The sequence below is a fragment of the Dendrobates tinctorius genome, unplaced genomic scaffold, assembly GCF_039654945.1.
Source record: "Dendrobates tinctorius isolate UK_male_01 unplaced genomic scaffold, ASM3965494v1 ptg000292l, whole genome shotgun sequence".
Lineage (NCBI taxonomy): Eukaryota > Metazoa > Chordata > Amphibia > Anura > Dendrobatidae > Dendrobates > Dendrobates tinctorius.
This window is the reverse complement of record NW_027361959.1, coordinates 7,456,100-7,468,516: the sequence shown is the minus strand read 5'-3', so window position 1 is coordinate 7,468,516 and position 12,417 is coordinate 7,456,100.

The following is a 12,417-nucleotide window of genomic DNA, read 5'->3' as shown; positions in this document are numbered from 1 at the left end:
CCTAGTGCTTTCTGGCCGTAAATAAGCATCTCACAGCGTCTTCAGAAGAGAACACGTGCATGCGCCAACTGGATTCCCAGTCATGCTTGCGGCGCCGCATCATAGGGGTGCCCGTGCATGCGCACTGGAACGCGGAAGTTCCGGTGTGTGCTTCTCACAAGCGCCGGCCCGGGCTGCCTGCAGTGCAGGCGGTGAGGATCCAAGGAGAGGCAGCACGTCTGCAGTGATGATCCATCTTCTCTGCTGCCTCTTCTCGCACACTCTAGAGGCCCACTGACCCCAGTGATGGTGCCTCAGAACACCACATCAGCTGAGACAGGGAACCCCCGCTACCTGAATCAGTCTGGCATCCCACGACGATCCTTCTCTTCTGGCACTCAGGTATGCCTTTACAGGTACGCCGACTTTAGGTTCCCCATCAAGGACAGGAAACCAACTGATGTGGGAGAGAGGTACCGCCCTTTTTATCTATACGTTTCCCTTCTCTCTGTGGTGCCGTCATGGGGGAAGGAGAAGCAATGTATTTATCTGAAGTCTTCCGGTTCATTCAGAAAAAGAAAACTCATTAAAGTGCATAATGATACCCAGAAATGTTTTTAACATTACCTAATGAAATACAAGAATTTACTATTGTCCTAACCAAACCATGTCCAGTTTGTTCGCTGCATAGATCATATTGCTTTTTATGTAACTGTGCTGCCTTTGTTTAGATTGAGTGCAATAGAGCATCATACAGAAATTAGGAAGACTGGGAGACTTTCATTACAAATTGGGCAAAAAACATGCTTTCCTACTGCCAAATTCTACTTCACCCCATTGTCTTTTTTCAATTAACTAGTAAGTGAGATCAAATACAAATAGTACAATCTTCCTAAACATTAGAATTACTTTTATGCACTGTTGACCAATTTGCCTTTTTTTTTCATTCAAAAATTTTTACATTTTCTAAAAATACTAAAAGATGTCTATATAAAATGTCTCATTACAGTTATGGATAATTGTACAATCACTTAAAATTGTTTTTGATAACCATGTACAGTACTAGAGATACAGATTTCCTGAAGCTGGGATGTTGGCACAGGCTACGACAGCTCCTGAAAATTTATGAACGGTTGTACATTGGAAACATTCAGTCGCAGGCTATGCTCCAGTAAGGGCGATTAGGGTAAAGTTCATATTAATTATTGAGAGATATTGACTGGTGGTTTCATTGCTTCTGTATTATGTTCATTTACTTCAATTATATTGATTCAACCACATCCGATGAAAGAAGTCATAATGTAAGGTGCCTGAATTCCATCAATATAACATTTAAGCACAAGGAAGCTGCTTCTAATAACCACTGAAAAAGTGGCTTTTAAATGACCACCTACAATACAGCACTGACCATGGATTAGGGGAAAGCTGTAATAAAAGATGCAGTGGCTTGCGAAAGTATTCACCCTCTTTGGAATTTTATGTGTTTTGCTACCTCACAACCTGGAATTTCACACTTTTTTAGGGTTTGCATCAGTTCATGTAAAGAACATGTTTACAACTGGGAACATTTAGTTTTCATTTTCTTGTGAATTTTTACAATAGGTCAAAATAACTGTAAACTTCAGTGTGAATAACTATTCAACCCCCCACCACCCCCAAAGTCAGTACTTTGTAGAGCCTCTTTCTGCATCAATTACAACTGCAAGTCACTTTAAATAAGTCTCTATGAGCTGTCCACATCTTACCACTGGGATTTTTGCCCATTCCTCAAGGCAAAACTGCTACAGCTCCTTCAAGGTAGATGGTTTCCTTTGGTTAACAGCAATCTTCAAGTCTATCCACAGATTTTCAATAGGATTAAGGTCTGGGTTTTGACTAGGCCACCCAAAAACATTTACACATTTCCCCTTAAACCACTCGAGTGTTGCTTTAGCAGTATGTCATTGTCTTTTTGGAAGTTGAACCTCCGTCCCAGTCTCAAATTACTGACAGGTTCCATCTTTCCCTTGATTTGGACCATTTTCTAGGTCTCTGCTGTTGAAAAACATCCCCACAGCATGATGCTACCACCACCATGCTTCACTGTTGGGATGGTATTCTTGGGGTGATGAGCTATGTTGGTTTGGCACCATACATAGCATTTACCTTGGTGGCCAAAAAGTTCCATTTTGGCCTCATCTGGGAATGCTTCATTAATTAATAGAATATTGTACATGTAGCTAGGTAATACAGCACACAATGAGAAATTTAGGGGGAAGAAAAAAAATGAAAAAAGTTGGTATGTCTGAATATTAAAAGCAATGAAATATGGGGATATAGTAGCGTCCAATGAAAGTTTATGGTTACCGTATTACCATTCAGTGGAACATACTGATCGGTTAATTGAATTTCTATGACGTTAGTGCTATTGTTTGTCCCTAAGATAAAGAATTTAAAATATATATGGAAACATTATGACAGTAACTGAATACACGCCATACACCAGGATTCTAAAACTCAACATTCATACTAAATCATATGCATACACGATTCATTAGCACACTGCAGTTAATGAACACACAAATTCACTAATGCTATACTCGTTTAAAAAAAAACAACTTAAGGTACTTTGTTAACACTTTTTAATCTAAATTAAGATCTAAGTCTGAGTACCATCTCTTACCCAGTTCATTTGAGATCTGGTTTGGTACTTGGAGAGGTTAGTCATTAGAGATCAGTTAGTGATCCTCTAACGACCATGGAATGACCATGGAATCTAGAGGGCTAAACATCCATGATCAGAGCTGGCACCAACTATGGCTGCTGCTACAAAAGCTGGTCTAGAAGTTAAAGTGTGTATCTGGGATTTAACAAAAAATAAAATTGTATCTAAGCACTCTCAAGCGGATAATTTCAACTTACCTACCTGTTGTGCCCAGCGCAGTTCTTCCCCGGCACAGAGCGGTATCAAATCTTGGATTGGAGAGTGGGAATGATTAGTTCCAACCATCTCATCTAATCATTTCTAACAAACCTGGACCGATATATTGGTCTCATTAACCCTCTCAGTGCTTCACAGCCAAGATTCTGCCAGCTGCATGCCTACAATATCTATACAATATAGAAAGACAAGAAAGTATATAAACAAAATTAAAAACACTGAAAAAAGTCCAAACAATATTGTAATCAATACTACAGTTACAGATAGTAAACTTGCATGATTCCTATAACCAACCTTTGCCAATATTCTCTCAATCTCATTGTGCTGACAGCATGTGCATGCACTTTGCATGGGTTATTAAGTCCTTTTGAACTGGCTTTTTGTATTGTTAAGGTCTTATTAAAATGGATGAATATTGGCATTGTTTGGTTATAGGGATCATGCAACTTTAGTATCTGTAATTGTAGCATTGATTACAATATTGCTGCAGTCATACCTATGATTATATGGCTATAAGGACTATGAGTATTGTACTCTATATTGTGGATCAAATAATGTTGTCCATGTGTTTGGACTTTTTTAAGTGTTTTTTAATTGTTTGTTGTTCTCTAATAAAAAATTGTACTGTATATTTCCTGACTGTTTGCATATACTTTCCTGTCTTTCTATTATGTCTCAATCGATATGCATTAGGTGATCCCAATCTTATCTACTTGATGATGTCCGCTTACATTTGTTTACTTGACTGCTTTTTGCATCTATACAATATGTAGCTTATTTGATCTAAGATTCCTTCCAGATTGAAAGCAGCCCCAGGGATTCTTAGAATACTATGATGCTTTGTGGTATAAGTTTTTGTATGGTTTTGATACATTAGTGACATTTTAAACCTTTACATACTTCTAAAAGCCTATTTAACATTGACTCTTACCGGATGTTGCTGGGTAATTAATTATTAAGCCAGATTTTTTCCTTAGTTTTAAGCATGAGTCATCTGATTAATCCCTGGGGCTTGTTTTGTTGAAAACCTTATTAGAGATGAAGTTAAAGAAAAGATACACCCTTTTGACGTAAAACATGGCTAGGATGATAGGGAGGCACTCTGTTCCTATATCAATTGCATGTATTCTGATGAGATAGAATAGGAATGAGCAAAGTTATTATTATTTATTAATATAGCGGCATTTATTTCATGGCGCTTCACATGTGAAAAGGGGTATACATAATAAAAACGAGTAAAGTAATCTTAAACAATACAAGTCATGACTGGTACAGGAGAGAGGATCCTGCCCGGGAGGGCTCACAATCTACAATGGATGGGTGAGGATACAGTAGGTGAGGGTAGAGCTAGTCGTGCAGTGGCTTGGTCGATCGGTGGTTACTGCAGGTTGTAGGCTTGTTGGACGAGGTAGGTCTTCAGGTTCTTTTTGAAGGTTTGGATGGTAGGCGAGAGTCTGATATGTTGTGGTAGAGAGTTCCAGCGTAGGGGTGATGCGCAGGAGACAGCTTGTATGCGATTGTGGGAAGAGGAGATAAGAGGGGCTAGAGAAGGAGATCTTGTGAGGATCGAAGGTTGCGTGTAGGTAAGTACTGGGAGACGAGGTCACAGATGTATGGAGGACACAGGTTGTGGATAGCTTTGTATGCCATGGTTAGGGTTTTGAACTGGAGTCTTTGGGTAATGGGGAGCCAGTGCAGGGATTGAGAGGGAAAAGGCCGGGGAATAGCGGGGGAACAGGAGGATTAGTCGAGCAGCAGAGTTTAGAATGGATTGGATTGGTGCGATAGGGATAGAGGGGAGGCCACAGAGCAGGAGGTTGCAGTAGTCAAGACGGGAGATGATGAGGGCATGGACTAGGGTTTTTGCAGATTCTTGGTTGAGGAATGTATGGATCCGTGAAATGTTTTTGAGTTGAAGTCGTCAGGAAGTGGAAAGGGCTTGGATATGTGGTTTGAAAGAGAGATCAGTGTCAAGGATTACCCCGAGGCAGCTTGAGGGAGCCATTTACTTTAATGGATAGGTCCGCTAAGGGGGTCAAGTGAGATGGGGGAAAGATGATGAATTCTGTTTTGTCCATATTAAGTTTTCGAAATCTAGCAGAGAAGAAAGATGAAATAGCAGACAGACATTGTGGGATTCTGGTTAGTAGGGAGGTCACATCTTGTCCAGAGATGTAGATCTATGTGTCATCAGCATAGAGGTGATACAGAAAGCCGTGAGATTCTATGAGCTGTCTGAGGCCGAAGGTGTAAATGGAGAGGAGTCGGGGCTCTAGGACTGAACCTTGCCAGATGGATGGGTCAAAAGAGGGCTTTTTGAGGATAGGTTTGATTGAGGAATGTTTAAAGCTTGAGGAGAAAACACCAGATGTTAGTGATAGGTTGAAGAGATGGGATAAGGTTGGGATGAAGACTGTGGTGAGGTTTGGGATGAAGTGAGATGGGATTGGGTCAAGTGCACAGGTGGCAAGAAGTGATCTTGAGAGTAGAGTGGAGAGTTGATCTTCTGTAATGGTGGAGAAGTTGGTTTTAGAGGAGGAGAGCTGGGCAGTTAGGAGGAAGGGCTCTGGGGGTTGTTGACCAAAACTGTCTCTGATGTTATCAATCTTCTGTTTGAAAAATGAGGCAAAGTCTTCAGCTGAGATGATTGGAGAGGGAGGAGGTGCTGAGGGACGGAGGAGAATTGAAGGTGTTGAATAGCTGTTTAGGGTTGTGAGACAGGGAGGATATGAGAGATGAGAAGTAGATTTGTTTTGCTGCAGCAAGTGCGGCCTTGAAAGTAGTGAGGGACTGTTTGAATGCGATGAAGTGCTCGGTGGAGTGGGATCTTTTCCATCTCTGCTCAGCAAACCCTGAAACCCGCCTCAGTTCTTTGGTCAGTCTGGTGCGCCAGAGCTGTCTGTTGATTATGCGAGCTTTGGTATGTGTGAGAGGGGCAACCGATTCCAGAGCTGCAGCTATTGTGATGTTATATAGAGTGGCAACAGCATCCGCATTGTGTAGGGAACTTATGTCTGTAAGAGGGAGAAGGGATTCAGACAGTGAGTGTAGATGGAGGTGTTTAAGATTTCTGGGTGGGTGTGCAAGTTTGTGAGGTGGGGATTGTGGACCTGGAGAAGAGAGGGAAGAGAATGTAAGTAGGTTGTGGTCAGAAAGAGGAAGTAATGAGTTAGGTTGGATAGGGAGCAGAGGTGGGTGAAGAGGAGGTCCAGTGTGTGGCCATCTTTGTGAGTGGTTGCAGAAGATCATTGATTGAGGCAGAAGGATGAAGTTTAGAGGGAAGTGTCAATGGGGATGTTGAAGTCATCCAAAATGATAGTGGGGATGTGAGCAGAAAGGAAATAAAGTAGCCAGGTGGTGAAGTGGTCGAAGGTGATGGCTGGCGCTGGAGGGCAGTAAATGACAGCCAGTTGGAGGGGAAGTAGATGCACACAGAGTGCACCTCAAAGGAAGGGAGGGTAACGGAGGGAGGCAGTGGGATTGGGGTGAAGGAGCAGTTATCTGACAGGAGAAAAACCAACTCCTCCACCATGCTTGCTGCTGGGGCCAGGGGGTGTGGGAAAGGTGGGATCCACCATACAAAAGTGAAGCAGGAGAGGCTGTGTCAGAAGGGGTGAGCCAGGTTTCAGTGATGGTGAGGAAGGAAGGTTTGTAAGTAATGTAGAGATCATGGATGTAGGAAAGTTTGCTGCAGACAGAGCGAGCATTCCATAGAGCTCCTGTTAGTGGGACTGAGGAAGTGGGGGCCGGGCGAATGGTTATAAGGTTAGAGAGGTTACAGAAAGTTGTGATAGAGCGTGGATGGAAGGTAGAAACGACTGTGGGAATGTGGTGAGGAGGACCAGGATTTGGAGCAATATAACCATCAATGAGGTGGAGCAGAGAAAATGTTATCAGGTGGGAGCAGGAAAGAGCATGAGGGGGCTCTCTGTGTTTGGAGACAGAGGATCGTATGTTGAGGAACAGTTCTGAGGAGGAGGTGAGATCGTTGGGGAGGATTGAAGAGATGAACAGTTCCTTACTAGGTGTAGGGATTAGGGGGGTTAGCAGAAAGTGAAGGATTATAGGGGTTAGAGTGAAAACAAACAGAAACATTGTTTAAAGTGACTTCATCCAGTTACCTTCAGTTATTTTCTGGTTCATTTCTGAATTAATTCTGAAACTTCACACTTGTATAATACACACTTATGTGATACACACTGCAGACTGACGTCTTGCAGACGTATGGTTTGCAATATATTTTGCTAGAAAGTGCATTCAGGTGTGAAGCAGAGAGGAGTGGTCTGTGCTCATCTTAGTCAGCTAATTAAGAATGAGTCAGATGTTTAGAAAGCATCATTTTCTACACCTTGCTCCCTGGTGGTCTAGTCAGAAAAAAAATATACATCCCCTGGTGGTCTAGAGCCAACGGTAAATTCAGGTTCCAGTCCTTGAGAATTAGGGGTCTATTTATTTGTCCAGTTGCAAATCTCTAAAACTGACTTTCTTCATTTTCTTTAATGACAAGTTCAGTAGGTTTTCTGTTTTAGAAGATGGCAAGTCATTAAGAAGTGGCTTGGATTTGCTTAAGACGGAATTGCTTAAACTTACTTATATACTTTGTGAAAGATTCACAGATTACCTTTTACACATCAGTCCTGGGACTTCTGAGCTTCATTCCCTTCTTGTGCATCCACTGTCCTCTGTTGTCTACATCAAGTTTTGCAGGTTGCCTGGCGTGGATCAATGACAAAATCTCCATTGACCTATTTAAGGCCCATTAGAGCACACAAACCTGTGTCTTGGGATTGAGACTCCAGACCTTTATGTTTGGTGTGCTCCATCTTCTGTGCATACCGTGCTGTACTTGGTTCCATCCCTGCTGGGTTCCATTTCATCCTTCATGCTGCTCCTGAGATTCCTGAATGTGTCAAGTGTTTACTGCCCACGACTTCCTGCTTGTTGCGGGGTCCATGTGCCTACCTGGACCTGGGGCTCAGTGGATCCACCTCACCTGGTGAACCTAAACATGACCCAGTTCCACTGCTTCCATTTCTTGCTTTGTCTTAACACAGGAGAGTGTTTCTTCTTTCCTGTTTTAGTTATGTGTAAAGGGGGTTGACGCATTTCAATAGCTAAGTCAGCCCCCTTCTCTTTATCTGAATCAGATGTGAAAGAAAACGGCGTTATTACATAATCAATTTGCCTGCCCTCATTATCCTGTGCTGCCACAGAAAAGGGGAAAGAAGCTTCACAACCAAAATGGAAATGGAGTGGCCATGACCAAGCAGTGAAATCAATCCATTATTAGGGTTTTCATAAATCATCTATTTCAGTAAGTTTGATTCATTTTGGCTTGAAACTGTTCTTCAACTATATCAATAGTAAAAGAATCATGAGTGAAAGCGTAGACCCCTTAAAAAATTGTGAGGAAAGAATGGTTGTAGATGACGAGGAAAAAGCTAATATTTTAAACACCTTCTTCTCCACGGTGGAAAATGAAATACTAGGTGAAAAGCCGGGAGACAAAGAAAACCCTATATTAAGGGTCACTAATCTAACCCAAGGAGAGGTGCGAAACCAGCTAAATAAGATTTAAATAAATACAGTTGTGGCCAAAAGTATTGACATCCCTGCAATTCTGTCAGATAATACTCAGTTTCTTCCTGAAAATGATTGCAAACACAAATTCTTTGGTATTATCTTCATTTAATTTGTCTTAAATGAAAAAACACAAAAAGTATTGTCCTAAAGCCAAATTGGATATAATTCCACACCAAACATAAAAAAAGGGTGGACAAAAGTATTGGCACTGTTCGAAAAATCATGTGATGCTTCTCTAATTTGTGTAATTAACAGCACCTGTAACTTACCTGTGGCAGCTAACAGGTGTTGGCAATAACTAAATCACACTTGCAGCCAGTTGACATGGATTAAAGTTGACTCAACCTCTGTCCTGTGTCCTTGTGTGTACCACATTGAGCATGGAGAAAAGAAAGAAGACCAAAGAACTGTCTGAGGACTTGAGAAACCAAATTGTGAGGAAGCATGAGCAATCTCAAGGCTACAAGTCCATCTCCAAAGACCTGAATGTTCCTGTGTCTACCGTGCGCAGTGTCATCAAGAAGTTTAAAGCCCATGGCACTGTGGCTAACCTCCCTAGATGTGGACGGAAAAGAAAAATTGACAAGAGATTTCAACGCAAGATTGTGCGGATGTTGGATAAAGAACCTCGACTAACATCCAAACAAGTTCAAGCTGCCCTGCAGTCCGAGGGTACAACAGTGTCAACCCGTACTATCCGTCGGCATCTGAATGAAAAGGGACTGTATGGTAGGAGACCCAGGAAGACCCCACTTCTTACCCCGAGACATAAAAAAGTCAGGCTGGAGTTTGCCAAAACTTACCTGAAAAAGCCTAACACGTTTTGGAAGAATGTTCTCTGGTCAGATGAGACAAAAGTAGAGCTTTTTGGGCAAAGGCATCAACATAGTTTACAGGAGAAAAAAAAGAGGCATTCAAAGAAAAGAACATGGTCCCTACAGCCAAACATGGAGGAGGTTCCCTGATGTTTTGGGGTTGCTTTGCTACCTCTGGTACTGGACTGCTTGACCGTGTGCATGGCATTATGAAGTCAGAAGACTACCAACAAATTTTGCAGCATAATGTAGGGCCCAGTGTGAGAAAGCTGGGTCTCCCTCAGAGGTCATGGGTCTTCCAGCAGGACAATGACCCAAAACACACTTCAAAAAGCACTAGAAAATGGTTTGAGAGAAAGCACTGGAGACTTCTAAGGTGGCCAGCAATGAGTCCAGACCTGAATCCCATAGAACACCTGTGGAGAGATCTAAAAATGGCAGTTTGGAGAAGGCACCCTTCAAATATCAGGGACCTGGAGCAGTTTGCCAAAGAAGAATGGTCTAAAATTCCAGCAGAGCATTGTAAGAAACTCATTGATGGTTACCGGAAGCGGTTGGTCGCAGTTATTTTGGCTAAAGGTTGTGCAACCAAGTATTAAGCTGAGGGTGCCAATACTTTTGTCTGGCCCATATTTGGAGTTTTGTGCAAAATGATCAATGTTTTGCTTTTTGCTTCATTCTCTTTTGTGTTTTTTCATTTAAGACAAATTAAATGAAGATAATAATACCAAAGAATTTGTGTCTGCAATCATTTTCAGGAAGAAACTGAGTATTATCTGACAGAATTGCAGGGGTGTCAATACTTTTGGCCACAACTGTAAATCTCTGGGTCCGGATGGCATACACCCACAAGTACTGAGAGAACTAAGTAATTTAATAGACAAGCCATTATTTCTTATATTTAGGGACTCTATAGCGATGGGTCTGTTCCACAGGACTGGTCCATAGCAAATGTGGTACCAATATTCAAAAAGGGAAATTATAGGTCCTTAAGTCTAACCTCTATTGTTGGTAAAATATTTGAAGGTTTTCTGAGGGATGTTATTCTGGATTATCTCAATGAGAATAACTGTCTAACTCCATATCTGCATGGGTTTATGAGGATTTGCTCCTGTAAAACCAATCTACCGTATATACTCGAGTATAAGTTGATCCGAGTATAAGTCGACCCCCCTAAATTTGCCTCAAAAACCTGTGAAAACTTATTGACTCAAGTATAAGTCTAGGGTGGGAATTGCCAAAGATACTGGTAAATTTATTGCTGCACAACATACAGTATGCCCCCAAAATGCTGCACAGTGAATGCTGGCCCAAATAATGCTGCACAACATACAGTATGCCTCCAAAATGCTGCACAGTGAATGCTGGCCCAAATAATGCTGCACAACATACAGTATGCCCCCAAAATGCTGCACAGTGAATGGTGGCCCAAATAACGCTGCACAACATATGCCCCCATAAATGCTGCACAGTGAATGGTGGCCCAAATACCGTAATGCTGCCCCCAAAGTGATAGGATTACTGGTAATCCTATCATGTTGCTGCCGCTGCCCCTGCTGGAATAAAAAAAAAACAAAAAAAAAACACTATATACTCACCTACGTTGATGACAGCTGCTCCTGAGCGTCGCCGGCTCTTCAGTGACTCAGGCAGAGGGCGGGTGCTTTCCACGTCATCGCGCCCCCTGCACGTCACTGCCGGAGGACGGGAGAGAGCGGCGCGCAGAGATTTTGAACGCCGCCGCGGCCCTATCATCACCCGCCGCCGCCAGGACGCTGCAGGGGACCGCAGACGAACACCGGGGACCGTGGAGACGACTGGGACCACGGAGATGACGGGGACCAGGTAAGTTGGCACTGTGACCTGAATATAAGTCGAGGGGGGTCTTTTTCAGCCCCAAAAGGGGGCTGAAAAACTCGACTTATACTCGAGTATATACGGTAATCAGTTTTTATGAAAATGTACTCTATAGAATGGACCAAGGTGAGTCACTGGACATGGTACATCTTGATTTTTCCAAAGTGTTAGATACCGTGCCACACAAGAGGTTGGTGCACAAAATGAGAATGCTGGGTCTGGGGGAAAATTGGTAAGTAACTGGCTTAGTGATAGAAAGCAGAGGGTCGTTATAAATGGTATATTCTCTAACTGGGTCGCTGTGACCAGTACCAGTGGGGTACCACAGGGGTCGATGTTGGGACCTATTCTCTTCAAAATATTTATTTACGATCTGGTAGAAGGTTTACATAGTAAAATATTGACATTTGCAGATGATACAAAACTATGTTAAAGCAGTCAATACAAGAGAAGATAGTATTTTGCTACAGATGGATCTGGATAAGTTGGAAACTTGGGCCGAAAGGTGGCAGATGCAGTTTAACAATGATAAATGAAAGATTATACACATGGAAAGAAGGAATCAATATCACCATTACACATTGAACAGGAAACCACTGAGTAAATCTGACATGGAGAAGGACTTGGGGATCCTAGTTAATGATAAACTTACCTGGAGCAGCCAGTGCCAGGCGACGAATGCCAAGGCAAACAGGATCATGGGGTGCATTAACACAGGTCTGGATACAGAAGATGAGAGCACTATACTGTCTCTGTACAAATACCTGGTTAGACCGCACATGGAGTACTGTGCACAGTTTTGGGCACCGATGCTCAGGAAGGATATAATGAAACTAGAGCGAGTACAAAGGAGGGCAACAAAATTAATAAAAGGGATGGGGGAACTACAATATCCAGAGAGATTAGTAAAATTAGGATTATTTAGTGTAGAAAAAAGGTGACTGAGGGGCAATTTAATAACCATGTATAATTATATTAGGGTACAACACAAATATCTCTCCAAGGATCTGTTTATACCAAGGAAGGTGATGGACACAAGGGGGCATTCTCTGTGTCTGGAGGAGAGAAGGTTTTTCCACCAACATAGAAGAGGATTCTTTACTGCTAGGGCAGTGAGAATCTGGAATTCCTTGCCTGAGGAGGTGGTGATGGCGAACTCAGTCGAGAGGTTCAAGAGAGGTCTGGATGTTTTCCTGGAGAGTAATAATATTGTATCTTACAGTTATTAGGTTCTTTAGGAAGACGTAGATCTGGAGATTTATT